General features: G+C 53.9%; 1 protein-coding gene across 1 annotated transcript in view; it reads right to left on the minus strand.

The window, feature by feature from the left end:
• Positions 1 to 12,132, minus strand: part of Farp1 (FERM, ARH/RhoGEF and pleckstrin domain protein 1) — a 194,992-nt gene extending 182,860 nt beyond the window's left edge. The window contains exon 1 of the mRNA XM_048341159.1: positions 11,860 to 12,132. The gene's annotated coding sequence lies outside the window, so the exon portion shown is untranslated. The remainder of the gene's footprint in view (positions 1 to 11,859) is intronic.
• Positions 12,133 to 14,855: the final 2,723 nt, after the last annotated feature.

Consider the following 14,855-nt stretch of genomic DNA (forward strand, 5'->3'; position numbering starts at 1 on the left):
GGGTTGAGGGTTTTTGTAGGTCTTAGGGCAACCAAGCCTTGGAGAACATTTGTAATGCATTTCCAACTCTGCCAGAGGCTAATCTGGCCTGTACCTGAAAAAGACGCAAACACTCTGGAAATGACAAGATGAGAAGCATACCAACAGCCATAAAAGCTAAGATCACGGAGCCATTGAGGCCTGCCACCACTTTGACACTCTTAAATCCAAGGCTTTTTATAGACCTGGGGCCAAACAGCTGTGGAGGTCAGTTCGGCCGTGAGGGGGTTCCAGTTACTCTTATCAGAAGCTTCCGAGGAGAGTGGGGCCCCCGAAGGCCGCCAAGATTTAATGAGCAGCTACTACGGGCCGCGCCCTTTGCTAAGCAGTAGTTACACAGCCCACAGCAGAGGCTACAGGAGCACAAGGACAAGACACACTAGCAGCGTCCAAGTGTCAGCTCTCTTGGTAACTGCTCCTCTGACACAGGGGTGACACCAGGCAGACCTAACATCATCACCTCCCCAACCCCCCCCCCAACCCCCTTCACAAGCCGGCAGAGCCAGTTTTGATGGTATCATGTGACCTAGGCACTCCACAAGCGAGACTTCCCCAAAACACTCCCAGTCCTGTTTCCCATGGCAACCTGAAGGCCGAGGAGGACACTCCTGACAGCCAGCGAATCTCCACCTCCATTGAGAAAAGAAGACAGGACTGGGGGGGGGGGGGGGGCGGCGGGGTGCATTCTGGGAAAACCTCAGCCTGAGAAATGTTCTCCACGTAGGCAGAGCCAGTCATAGGGGACCCCCCCCCCCACCCCCGACCCGGGGAACTGGGCTGGATTCCTCTGGGGAAAGGTTAACAGGAAATGGCCTTAGCTGACCTTTGACCTTAATGGTGTGGATGTAAAGATTACTGAGGCCAGATTACAGGGGGAGGGGGGAAGAAATCCGCAAAACATATGTAGCATACGTTATAATGGGGGGGAGGGGGCACTGTAAAGCTAAATTAAGGGCCGTTCGGGTCTCTGGGGAGCGGGGAGAGGCCAGGGAGGAGGATGGGAACGAAGTTCCCCCTTTGCTGTGAATCTGAAGCGGTGCTGGAAACTAAAAAGCTATTTTTAAACAAATCAAGGAAAGGAATGGAAGCTAAATAAGGAATGTATGGAGAAGAAAATATCTCAGTGTGGCGCTCCGGTCCGGAACGAAGCCTGTGTATGTACTCTTGACTACCAGTGGTTGTTCTTTCTTTTTCTTTTTATTACCCTTAAGTAGTTGTACAAAAGGGGGTTTCAATTCAACATGTCAGCTTGTGTGTACAATTATTATTATTTTTTATTTCAACTGGGACTTCATGGCCTTAAGTACATTTTACTTCTATTTTATTTATTTCTGTGCTGTGATTGGGACTTGAACTCGGGGCCTGGAGGCTTGCTATCTGTTAACTTTTATTCTTGCTCAGGGCTGGCGCTCTACCTACCACTTTAGCCACAGCTCCACTTCTGGCTTTTTGGTGGCTAATTGGAGATAAGAGCCTCTCCTACTTTTCTTTCTACCTAGGTAGTGTGTAATGACAAACACTTACCTGGCCGGGCAATGGTGGCCCATGTCTATAATCCTAGCTCTTCAGGAGGCTGAAATCTTAGGGTCGCAGTTCAAAGCCAGCCCAGGCAGGAAAATCTGTGAGACTCGTATCTCCAACCAGATCTCAGCCCCCTGCGTAGCTAGAATGACAGGCAGGAGCCATCAGCGCGGGACCCTCGGGGACTCCTCTCTCCAATTAAGCATCACAAAAGCCAGAAGTGGGGCTGTGGCTCAAAGTGGTAGAGCATTATTAGCCTTGAGTGGGACAATCTCAGGGGCAGCTCCCAGGCCCTGAGTTCAAGCCCCATGACTGACCAGAAAAGAAAATCTCAGAGAAACAACTGTTGCCATTGCCCTAGCCTATCACAGGCTCAGAGCCTGCTCGGCAGCTCTGGACTTCATACTTGTGGGATGGACTCACGTGATCTCATGGCCATTGTGGAATGGTACCCTGGGCCTTGGCTCACGTGGATGAACCCTTAGAAGCAAAGCATCTCATGGCTCTGGACAACAGACCTCATGACCTTGAGCTTCCAAAGCATGGGCAGAAATGTCTTGGGCCCAAGAAAATCGCCCGTCACCCAAGTGGCACGCGGGCCTGCGTTCCTGCCATGGGTTTGGACGCACTAGAAAGAGGAAAATGATGGTTGGGTGGATGGTTTTAATAGTACCGCAGGGGTATCTCTGCAAGGCTGTGTTCTCGTTGCCAAAAGTGGAGCAAATGTGATTGTTGACATGTGTGCAAGCCTAGCTTAATCCATGGGGGGGGGGGGGGGTTACGTTTCTGTCTTTTCATATGTCTCTGAAAAATAGTTTCATTTTAACACGATAAAAAGTCATTGTGAGAACTTTAGAAAACACAGAAAAGCTCAAAGGAGAAAATAAAAGCCATGGGTATTCGCCTCTAAAGAAAAGCCCTAAGTAGCCTCCTTTTCTCAATCCGGGCAAAGTATGTATCTTGAATAAAATTTTAAACAAATGTGCTCACCTCTTAAGTAGCAACCTAAAAGTACAAACAGAAAAGGGACACGCAGACAGACACGGAGGGCCAGGGGAGAGCACTAGTAACTGAGCATTGTGTAGAAGGCTAACGGAGGCCTTGCTTTACTAAGAAGTGTAAAGAAATTTTGTGCAACTGGAGGTGTAGCTTAAGTGGTGGAGTGCCAGCCTTGAGCAAAAGAGCTAAGCCAAGCTCACACCTGTAGTCCTAGCTACTCAAGAGATTGAGAGCTGAGGCTCTCAGTTCAAGGCCAGGCCAAGCAGGAAAAACTTTATAAGACTCTTATCTGGAGATAACTTCCCCCACCCCGCCCGTCCCCCTAAAAAAGCCTAAAGTAGAGCCATGGCTCAAGTGGTAGAGTGCTAGGCTTGAGCAAAAAAGCTCAGGGCCACCACCCAGGCCCTGAGTTAGTTCAAGCCCCAGGACTGGCACAAACACACACACACACACACACACACACACAAACACACACGAGTACAGTTTGACATCAACACTGAAGCAACTTTGGGCTCTCACACCACCTTAGAAGAAAGTCAAAGCCATTATGCTGGCTGAAAAAAGTCAGAGTGAAATGGTCACACAGGCTGGGATCCAATGTGTGTAACATTCTGGAAGTGACTCAACTATAGTTGGGGAAGAGCAAAAATGGAAGGGTCGCCCACTTAAGCGACACCACAAGAGACATTTCCTGAGGCCATGACCTTCAGCCCTGGACCGTGGAGTTGACTCCAGAGATCTCACGAGTATAAAACCCTCACAGAACTTTAGACTCAAGGGGGAAAAGACTTGATTACTTTACTCTAGGCATGTGTGTGTGTGTGTGTGTGTGTGTGTGTGTGTGTGTGTGTGTGTGTGTGTGTGTGTGTGTACTGGTCCTGAGGCTTGAACTCAGGACCTGGGCACTATCCCTGGGCTGTTTTGCTCCACTTCTGGCTTTGTGGTGATGAATTAAAGATATGAGTCTTACAGACTTTACTGCTCATGTGGCTTCAAACCTAGATTCTCAGATCTCAGCCTACTGTGTAGCTAGGATTATAGGCGTGAACCACTGGCACCTGGCTAGTATGCTAATTTTATGAATAGAAATACCCACTTTCCTTCAGAACCAGTTCTGGTTCATTTTTCCCTCAAAGCTCAGGGGCCCCCTGACTTTTAAATCTTAAAAGCAGTTGTGATCTCCTAGGGAGCGATGAGGGAGAAAGATGGAAGGGGTGACACTAATCAAGGTGCTTTCTATTCATAATGTGACTTGTCGAATTGAAACCCCTTCGTACAACAACCTAAGGAATCATTTCTTAAGGGGGTGGTAGCTGATCTCAAAGAATTTATAAGCAAAGGGGATTCCACAGTGTTTTTAAAACAACTACCAGGGGCTGGGAATGTGGCTTGGTGGTAGAGTGTTTTCCTGGCATGCATGAAGCCCTGGGTTTGATTCCTCAGCTCCACATAAACAGAAAAGGCTGGAAGTGGCACTGTGTCATGTGGTAGAGCGCTAGCCTTGAACAAAAGAAGCTCAAGGACAGTGCCCGGGCCCTGAGTGCAAGCCCCAAGACTGGCAAAAAAAAATAAAAATCCAAAAACCTACCAATCTTCAACTTCCTCCCCAGCTGAGGACAGATGTCCCCATCAGCAAAGAAACAGGGGTTGGGATGTGGCTTGGTGGTAGTGTGTACCTAGCATACACAATGCTCTGAGTCCTATCGCCAGCGTGAGAAGGACTTCACCCTAAATGGGGAGGCCTTAGCTTGGTGTCGGTGGCTCACACCTGTAAACCTAGCTAGTCAGGCGGCTGAGATCTGAGGATCATGGTTCAAAGGCAGCCTAGGCAGCAATGTCCATGAGATTTTTTTTCCCTCCAATTAAGAAAAGCCAGAAGGGGCTGGGAATATGGCCTAGTGGCAAGAGTGCTTGCCTCCTACACATGAAGCTCCCGGTTCGATTCCCCAGCACCACATATATGGAAAACGGCCAGGAGGGGCGCTGTGGCTCAGGTGGCCGAGTGCTAGCCTTGAGCAGGAAGAAGCCAGGGACAGTGCTCAGGCCCGGAGTCCAAGGCCCAGGACTGGCCAAAAAGAAAAGCCAGAAGTAGAGCTGTAGCGTACATGGTAGAGCGCTAGCCTGGAGCACAAAAACTCAGGGACAGCACCCAGGCCCTGAGTTCAAGCCCTAATACAAGAACGACAAAACAACAACAACAAAAATATGGGGAGCTTTATCCTTGAAGTCATGGGGGATTTTTCTGCATCTGTCCTGGAGTCACCAGGAGGCATTTGTGAACAGCATTCCACCACGCCCCTTCCCCCCCCACACACACACTTTTCTCACCTAGAAAAGCCCTGGGGGGCTGTACACTAGACAGACACCTTGGTCCTGGTGGCGGTGTCATAAACACCTCCTGACCAGAGACGTCTCCATTCAAGGGGAAAAAACAATCTCTGCACCTATGATCCCCCTGAGGACAGGATGTGCGTTTTACCCACTGACGCAGACAGAAAGAACTGCAGCAAGAGCCTAGGGGCTTTGTGAACAACACACCGACTCCATCCTCTCCCGCTGAGGAGCTGGGGTGTTCCGGGCCCGGGTGGGACTTCCACGCTTCAGCGCCTGACAGATGCAAGTTCAAGGCCAGGCTGGGGACCTTCAGGAACTCAGCCTAGAGAAAAGGACAGCATCCCCGCACAGGGCGGAAGCGGGGGGACAGGCAGTGGGCCCTGGCAGCTTGGTTCACACCCCAGGGGTACTTCCTCAGCACCCCTCGCCCACCCCACCCCGGGCTGTGGGGGTCTGGGGAGGACCAGGCAGGGACGGGCGGGGGGGGGGGGGGGAGCCACTAGCTACTTTCCCTCAGCGCCCTGACAGGTGAAGAGAAAGGCTAGACAGTGGGCACCACTCCGCCGGCCAAGACTCTCTGGGGACCCCCAGCAGCTACTGGGGACCCCTCTCACACCTTCATGGGGAGACACAGGGAAGCATGAAGTCACCCCTTTCTCACCCAATGGGTCGGAACGGGAGAAAAGACAACAGAGCACAAGGGACAGTTGGCCTGTCTCCTCTTCCAACGACAGCATGGCAGAGCCCCCCGCCCCTAGAGTCCAGGCCTCAACAAGTGAGCATAAAGCGGGGGCGGGGGGGGGCTGGGCTGGGCACTCTGAACAGAGGTCTCCTTTCCAGTTCTGCCCTAGTGAGCTCCTCCACACACACCACGTTTTGTTTTGCTTGGTTTTTCCTCATCGGTGCCAATCCAGTCTGTAGCTGGAAAGGCTACTGACTTCTGGGTACGCTCCCCCCAGTAGCCCTACCTCCTTCTACACCTCGCCACGCGCACAGAGTCCCACTGCAAGAGGGGTCTCTAGTCCTCCTCCGGTGGTGGACCCCAATCCAGCAGGAGCCTGAGAGATGGGAAGAGCTAAACCTATTACCCTATGTTGCCGCGGAGGGCTCAAGCTAGGCTTCTTGCAAAGGAGACCTAGAGATGCACCCAGCTGCACAGTGCTCACGGCGTGCGGGGCAACGCAAGCAAAGCCAAGCCTCATGCCGCCCTAGTGGCCCGCCTGTAATCCTAGCTCCTCAGGAGGTTGAGATCTGAGCGTGCCAGTTCGAAGCTAGCCCAGGCAGGAGAGTCTATGAGACTCTTAGCTCCAATTAACTACCAGAAAATCAGAAGTGGAGCTGTGGCTCAACGTGGTAGAGCGCTAGCCTTGAGCGAAAAATCTCAAGGATAGCACCCAAGCACTGAGTTCAAGGCCCACTACCTACAAAAAACAAAACACACACACACACACACACACACCCCAATATAGGGGGGAGGGGGGGGACATAAATAAACAAATAAATAAATAAAAGTCCATGACTTTAACAATTTCTGCCAGCTTTTCATTCGTATGAAATTTCCCTTAGAAACTCTAGACACAATTTGAAAGAACACTGAAAGCTGAATGAGATTATCCACTCAAGAAGAATTTACTCAGGGTTCAGGGCACTGTACTAGTTCTGGAACCAACAGGATGAGAAAACCTGAAAGTCATCATTATACTGGAATTAGACGAAGTTACTCCTGTGATAAGAAATTCATAATAGAAAGTTACAGACAATTTAGTATGGCCCGCGGCTTTTTTGGACGAATGTACAAATGACAGCTTTGAACATGAAATTAATTCAGCATAAAAATATGAATTCCCACATGAACTACAAACCCTTGCCCTTTGTCCATAATTTCCATCCAACAGTAAAATAAAACTGCAAAGCTGGGGAGCTGGGAATGTGGCTTAGCAGTAGAGTGCTTGCCTTGCACGCACAAAGCCCTGGGTTCGATTCCTCGGTACCACATAAACAGAAAAGGCCGGAAGTGGCGCTGTAGCTCAAGAGGTAGAGTGCTAGCCTTGAGCAAAAAGAAGCCAGGGACAGCGCTCAGGCCCAGAGTCCAAGCCCCAGGACTGGCAACACAAAAAAACAAAGCTGGGAACCAGTAGCTCCCATCTGTAATCCCAGCTATTCAGGAGGCCGAGATCTGAGGATCAGGGTTTGAAGCCAGCCCAGGCAGACAGAGGAGAGACTCTTATTTCCAATAGCCAGTAAAAAGCCAGATGTGGAGGTATAACGCAAGTGGTAGGGTACCAGCCTTGGGCAGAAAAAGTCAAATGAGAGTACAAGGCCTTGAGTTCAAGCCCCAGTACTGGTGTACACTTATGTATACACACACACACACACACACACACACACACACACACACCTCTCTATATTGAATCAAACATTCCATTTTCTGGGGACTTCTGGGTTAAAAAGAAAAGCTGCTTTGGACATAAAGAACTAGAGGAGGGGCTGGGGATATAGCCTAGTGGCAAGAGTGCCTGCCTCCTATACATGAAGCCCTGGGTTCGATTCCTCAGCACCACATAGATAGAAAACGGCCAGAAGTGGCGCTGTGGCTCAAGTTGACAGAGTGCTAGCCTTGAGCATAAAGAAGCCAGGGTCAGTGCTCAGGCCCTGAGTTCAAGCCCCAGGACTGCCCCCTCCCCCAAAGAAAAAGAAGTAGAGGAGTCATTATCTGGAGTCGTCACTCCGGCAGGCGTTCGGCTCGGATCTTCTGAGCCACGTGGGAAGTGCTCAGGAAGGTGGCCGTCGGACCTGTCCGCCTCGCCCAGGGCACCTCAGGAATCCCGGCCCCTACCAGGTGAGCAGGAGGCTAACCGCTCGCCCAGTCCTTCCACTTACAACTACCACGGACAGGACACGGCCACGAGGGACCTCGCTCCGCCCTCCTCTCCCAGGGCAGCAGAAAGGGCTGGCGGGTTCTGAGGCTTGAACTCTGGGCCTAGGCACCGTCCCTGAGCAACTTTTGCTCTACCACTTGAGCCATAGCACCACTAACAGCTTTTTTTTTTTTTAATTAATTGGAGATAAGAGTCTCACAGACTTCGCTGCCTTGGCTGGCTTTGAACCACGATCTTCAGCTCTTGGCCTCCTGCGTAGCTAGGATTAGAGGCGTGAGTCACTGGCCCTCGGCTGAATGGCATCTGTAATGGAAGGAAATCTATGTGCGTTTCTCCACAAATACTAGGCCATGCTGGCCAGTAAGTAGGCTCAGTTCCAAAGGTTTTTGCTTAAAACGTCCATTCACCACGCTACTAAGTACCCACAAAACCAGTTCCCTCATCCTCTGGGAATTTCATAGGGCCAATTTTCTTAAGCATATCCAATACACAAGCACCAGGTTCCTGTCTTCCATCTACTGTTCTTGAACATCCTACAAAATAGAAAATATTAATTTGTAATGTTTACCACAGCATCTTCCTCTACCCATTTTCCAAATAAACTTTTACTTGCGCAGTGAGAGATTACGTGTGTGTACACACACACACACACACACGCGTGTGCTAAAACTAAGGCTTGAAATCCAAGTCTCAAGCTCTCAGCCTTTTCCCTCATGGCTTGTGCTCTACCACTTGAGCTATGCCTCCACTCCAGCCTTTTGCCAGTCAGTCAGAGATAAGATTCTTCCAGATCTGACTGCCCCAGCTAGCTTCCAACGGGCCCCCTAAGCAGCTAGACCTGTACAGGAGGACTCAGCCACTGGCACCCAGCCCGTTGTCCTTAACCTTTTCAGTACTATATTTAATCTTTTTTTGCCTGAGGAATGTAATTTTAGCTGAATTTTGTTTGGCTTTGCTTGCTGTTGTTTTATCTTTATTGTTGTTGCTGAAGTTTACCATGCTGGGAATAAACCCAGGGTCTTTTCCCCAGCTCTGAACCGTTTCTTAATGAGAAACGAAGCAAGCACACTCACCCAAGTTCTCCACAGTTTAAGGACGATTCAAAAACAACTTCAATAACCCAGAATGCTGGTGTTTTCTTCTAAAATAATAGATCATTTAAATTGTTTCTCTTGGTAAACTTGGCTACAGGATGTCATTAAAATTCTAATATAATCCTGTATGAATGCGGGGGGGGGAGGGAAGCTGAATTACAATTCTGAATTGCAAGAATTATAACTACACAGAATTATAACTAGACAGGCAGCAGTGGCGCTCACTGGACACTGTGTTGAAAACGAACTATACAACTTGTGGGTGGGGATGGGAGGGAAAAAAACTGAGAGAGAAGGAGGGGAGGGAAGGAGGGACACTGTCCAAAAAGAAATGTACTCTCTACCTGACTTATGTAAACGGAACCCCTCTGTACACCATCTTTGAAATAACAATGAAGAAAGAGAGGAAGGAAGGAAGGAAGGAAGGAAGGAAGGAAGGAAGGAAGGACTAGGCGTGGTAGAATAGGCCTGCAATTCCTGCACTCTGGAGGCTGAGGCAGGAGGATCACAAGTTTGAGGCCAGCCTGCATACTCTAAAGGAGACAGACAGACAGACAGACAGACAGAGACAGACAAAGAAAACTCAAAAAAGGAGGCTACAGGGAAGCACTATAAATCTAGCTTCAGAAGGGCTCCCAGGAAGACAACTCAAATGGAACCCCAGACCCAAGACACAAAGGTGATACCTGGGGCCTAGAGCCCCACTTACTCAGGAAGCTGAGATCTGAGGGTGTTTGAGGGCAGACACACACACACACACACACACACACACACACACACACACACCCTGGAAGTAGAGCCGTGGCTCAAGGCAGCCTTGAGCATCAAAAGCCATAGGGCAGCATCCAGGCCCTGAGTTCAGATCCCAGTACCAGCAATGAAAAAAAAAATAATAATAATGCTAGATGACACCATAAAAATCGGAAGCTCTATGAGGCTGCCCTGAAGTATTCCTGGTTTCCTGTCCACATAAAGAAACAAGTGAGAGATTCTGGAAAGCACTGTGGGCTAAGCAGGCATCTGCTCCCTATCTCCAGCAAAGGTTCCCCTGTAAACCAGCCACTGCCCAATAATGCTTCTATTTATTTTACTCAGAAGCAGATCTATTAGCCAGAAGTCCTAAAAACACAAACGTCTCGTTGTACTTGGAGTAACTCCAATATTGGTGCCTTACTGCAGAACGATGCTGCAGGAATACAAAGTGAGCCGCGTGCGTGCTGCACCCACAGATGAAGCGTGGGGGGTGGGGGGGGGTGGGAGGTGTCCCACCCCGGGACCACCGGACAACCGACCCACCAGAGAGGCCCCCGAGGTCCAGCCCCGCCAGGAGGCGGCCTGCACCAAGGGCGACCGAGGACAGGGGCGGGGCCTCCCTCACCCCAAAAAATAAATAACTGAGGCAACTCCCCCTTAAGGCTGAACCCCAGCAGCTTTTCTTTCTCCATTGCCGGTTCGGATTGAATCAGAAAAGCCAGACAAAGCTGGGCCGGGAGGTGTTCTGGAATGGGCTTGGCAAGCCACCACGTGGAAGGCGCATTCAACCGAACCCGGCTCCCCGGCTCCTCCCGGCTCCCTGGGCGGGTTGGGGCTCAGAAAACGCGGGCTGCCCCGGAGGGCTGGATGGAAGACCCCGGGAGTCCCTGCGATCCCCGGGCCGGAGGTTCCCCCCCACCCGCCACCCCGGCGGGGCGGGTCAGACCCCGGGGACTGACAAGGAAGGCGGTAACAACCACCATCGTCCAAATGCACCCGCGCCGGGCTGGCCGGCCACTCCGGGGGCCCAGGGGGGCGGGGAGCCCGGGCCGGTAACCGGTTCCAGATGAGCAGCCACCGCTCGCTCCCCCATCTCCAGAGCCCATCGGATACCAGGGTCCTCTCCCTTCCTTTGTGCGCCACGCCGCCCTCCTCCTGTCTGGGGGACCCCACCACATGTCCCCCCCCCCAAGAGCCGCGGGCCTCCAGCTGCCATAAATGAAATCCAGACGTTACCAGGGAACTTGGGGTTTTATTTTTTTTTCCTCCTCCTCCAATAAAATACACACACATGCACATACACATGCACACACACACACATGCACACACACATGCACACACACACGCACACACACGCGCACACACGCCCTCAAGGGTCCCGCTGGATCGCACGGCTAAAGTTTGCGGAACTTAAATCGTAAAAAGCCACCACCCGAAGTTGCCGTCTTAAAACACTCAATATTAACATTAAATCCTATTTCTAAATTTTTTTTAAAATAATAATAATAATCTGTCCTTTGATTTAAAGGAAAACAAACAAACAATCATCAAAAACACCGCAGACCACCCCCAAAGTTTGCCCTCCATCCAGGCAGGGCGTGCACGCCGCGGGGACCCCGCGCAACTTGGCAGAGGGCGTGTTCCTTTGTCGCCCACCCGGAGCCCCCGGAGCCCCCGGGCCGCGCGCGCGGGCGAGCTGCGGGCAGCGGTGGCATCCGCCCCGCCGGCCACCTCCCCCGGCCGCCCGCCCGCCCGCCCGCCCGGCCTCCGGGGGCTCCGAGCCAGCGGCCCCGGGTCCGGAAGCGGCGCGGGGCGCTGTCACCGGCAGGGTGGGGTGGAAGGAGAGCGGGGGGGGGGGGGAAGGGCGCCGAGGCGGGGGGGACCGGCGACGGGGGAAGGGAGGGGAGGGAGGAGGGGGGGGGAACGCGCGGGGGCGCCCCGCGGCCCGGGGAGCGAGGCGGGCGCGGAGGGCGGCGCGCAGCCTGGAGGGCCCCGGAGCTCCTGCGGCTATTGTCGCCGGGCTCGATCGGTCGGCCGGGGATCCCCAAGGTCCCCCCCCCCCACCCCGCGCGCCGTCCTCCGCCCGCGCCTCGGCGCTACGCGGGGCTGCGCGGGGCTGCGCGGCGCTGCGGGCACCGGGACTCGCACAAGTTGCCGCCCGCAGCCGGGACCCTGCCGGCCGCCCGCCCTGCCCAGCGCGGCGGGCATTGTTCCCCGCGCGCGTCCTACCTCGGCGGCGCCGGCGGCTTCCAGTCCCCGGGCTCCGGGCTCCGCGGGGGCCCCCCCCAGGCCACCCCGGCTGGCGAGGGCGCGGCGGATCGGGCTATTAATACCCGCGGGCGGCGGCGGTGGCGGTGGCGCGGGCGCGCGAACGGGGCTGGCGGCGGCCGGCCGAGGTCCGAGCCATCAAAGGCGGCGCTGGGCGGAGGGGAGGGCGGAGCAGGCAGGGTGGGTGGGGAGCGAGCTCCGGGTCGCCATGGCCGCCTCGACGCCGGACCGAGCGCCGCCGGCGCGGGGAGGAGCGGCGCAGAGCGGGCGGTGGCCGCGTCCCCGCCCCGCGCCTCGCCGAGCGCCCCGCAGCCGCTGCGCCCGCGCGGGACCCGCCGCCTCCGAGGCCCGCGAGCGGGAAGTGCCCGCGGCCGCCGCCCCTTCCCGGGCCTGGACCGGCCCCCTAGGCAGGGGACGGGCTTAGTAGGAGAGCCGGGCCGCCGCAGCGCCGGGCTGCGGGGACACGCGGAGAACCACAGCCCCCCCAAGCGTCCGGGCCTGCGCCCTGCGCCCCGCTCCGCCCGCCCCGCCCCGGGGGCAGGTGCGCCCGAGGTGGCCCGCGGGCCGGGCGCCGCCTCCTCCCGGCCGAGCCTAACCTGGGCGCGCCGCCAGGGCTGCGAGCCGGGCTGCGCCACCCGGGCCGGGGTGCCGCGCTGGACCGCGAGCGGAGCGCGCCCTGCACACCGGGCCGCGCCTGGCGCGGGGCGCGGGGCGCGGCGGGCGGCGAGAAGCCCCCCCGGCCCCCTCCTCCCCGCCGCGCGCGCTTCCGGCACACCCTGGGCGGCGCGGGTCTGTGCGGGGGGGGGGGGGGGGGGGGAGGCCCAGCACCCTCCACCTGGCGAACCCCACGGGCCCAATCACCCTCCTGGGGGGTGGGGATGGGGGGGGAGCAGGAGTGGGGCCCGCGGGCGAAGGCGTGGTCGCTTCCTGATTTCCCCCCCCCCCCCTTTTCAGGGTTCCTGGAACTTGAGTGGCCAAGATTCAGGACCGGGGGGTGGGGGGGGGGCGGCACAGGGCCACTCGGGGGTCAGTCACTGCCCCCACTCGCCTGGCACCACCTCACCTTCTCCATGCCCCTCCATGGCGGGGTGGGCGGCAGCAGGGGAGACCCGGAAGCCTCGCTCTTCCCAGGCTCTTCTATAGGCTGCTGGCTCTGAACCCTGCTCACTTTGTGCCCCCTGAGTACTTAGTTCCCCACCTGGGGAGAACCCACCCAGAACTGGGCCTCTTTACCACTAGGCCATATTCCCAGCCCCCTTCCCTAATTCTAATACGCATATATACAGTATCCGGGGTACTAAGATCAGATACAGTGATAGTGAGGGTGAAACCACAGGAAGAGAATACAAGAGAAATTAAGAAGGGTACGGTTTCACATGGCATGTTAAAAATAATTACAACAATGATATAACATTTGTTTCCATAACATGGAGTTCATTTCACTTAGCATCATCTTATGTGTTCATAAGGGCATAGACATTGGGCTCTTGTGATCCTCTGCTGTGACTAGCCTAATCATGTACTAATTATTCCCTATGAGGGAATAAAGTCTTTGTTTCTTTGGGTCTGGCTCACTTCACTTAGTATGATTTTTTCCAAGTCCTTCCATTTCCTTAGGAATGGGCAATGTCATTCTTTCTGATAGAGGCATAGAATTCCATTGTGTATATTTCCACATTTTCCTGATCCACTCCTCTACTGAAGGGCATCTGGGTTGGTTCCATATTTTAGCGATGACAAATTGTGCTGTGATGAACATAGTTGTGCTGGTGGCTTTAGTGTGGTCTTGCTTGTAATCTTTTGGGTAGATAACCCAAAGTGGGGCTGCTGGGTGGTTTAGCCTTCTTAGGTAGGAACCTCCACACCACTTTCCAGAGTGGCTGAACAAGTTTACATTCCCACCAACAATGTAGTAGGGTTCCCTTTTGGCCACATCCCCTCCAGCATTTGTTGTTGTTAGTTTTCCTGATAATGGACATTCTTACTGGGTGTGGTAGAATCTCAGTGTTGTTTTGATTTGCATTTCTTTTATGGCCAGTGATGTGGAGCACTTCTTCATGTGTCTCTTGGCCAGTGAATCTGCATTTCTAACTAGTTCCCAACCTGGGCCGCTGCTCAGGTCTGGGGACTGCAGATGGAGAACCACTATGGAAAGGTCCTGGGCCTCACATTTATGGGCAGGGTTGGGCGGGGTTGGGAAGGGGAAGCAACTTCACAGCACCTTATATAGGGCATAGAAGACCCCTGCACACTCTCTCCCTGGAAAGTCAACCCCGTGTCATTGTGAGCCATTTATTCTTTTTTTTTTTTTTTTGTCTTTTTCTTTTTGGGTACTGGGGATCAAACCCAGGACGTTGCACTTGCTAGGCAAGTGCTTTGCCACTGAGCTACATCCCAGCCCATTTAACCTTAGCTTTCAGAATATAAACATGTAGGATGTCCCAGGATTGTGCCACTTGAGTCACACTCCCAATCCTTTTTGCTTTTAATTAGCTTATCAGACCATCTTAAGCTTACACCCAGGCTGAAGTTGGACAAAGGTTCTCCTACCTCTACCTCCCAAGTGGCTGGGATTCCAGGCATAAGCCACCGCCTCTGACTCCTGAAAAGCTGTCTTTTCACTGCAGGCTGCAGCAAGAAGTTATTTAGAAATAGTCCTGGGGAGCCTCGGTCATCTGTGCAACCAAAGGTTCACAGCAAGAGGGCGGGCAGGCACCCCTGGAGAGGAGGACTTTTGGAGGGGTCCTGTGGGCAGGCAGCTCAGTGAAGGGTCAAGGAATGTCTAAGAGGGAGCCCCCAGAAGGGAGACACCCCGTTAGCTCAGTGCGGCATTTCTTCATTTAAGCATCCAAAGAGCCTCCATCATCTTCCCTATGGAGGACACCCCACAGGAAATGTCACCTCCCAGGAGTTCTGCAGAGGCATCGACCCCATGAACAAAGTGGTCAGTTCAGCTCCAATCCAGCTG

The sequence above is a fragment of the Perognathus longimembris genome, chromosome 3, assembly GCF_023159225.1.
Source record: "Perognathus longimembris pacificus isolate PPM17 chromosome 3, ASM2315922v1, whole genome shotgun sequence".
Lineage (NCBI taxonomy): Eukaryota > Metazoa > Chordata > Mammalia > Rodentia > Heteromyidae > Perognathus > Perognathus longimembris.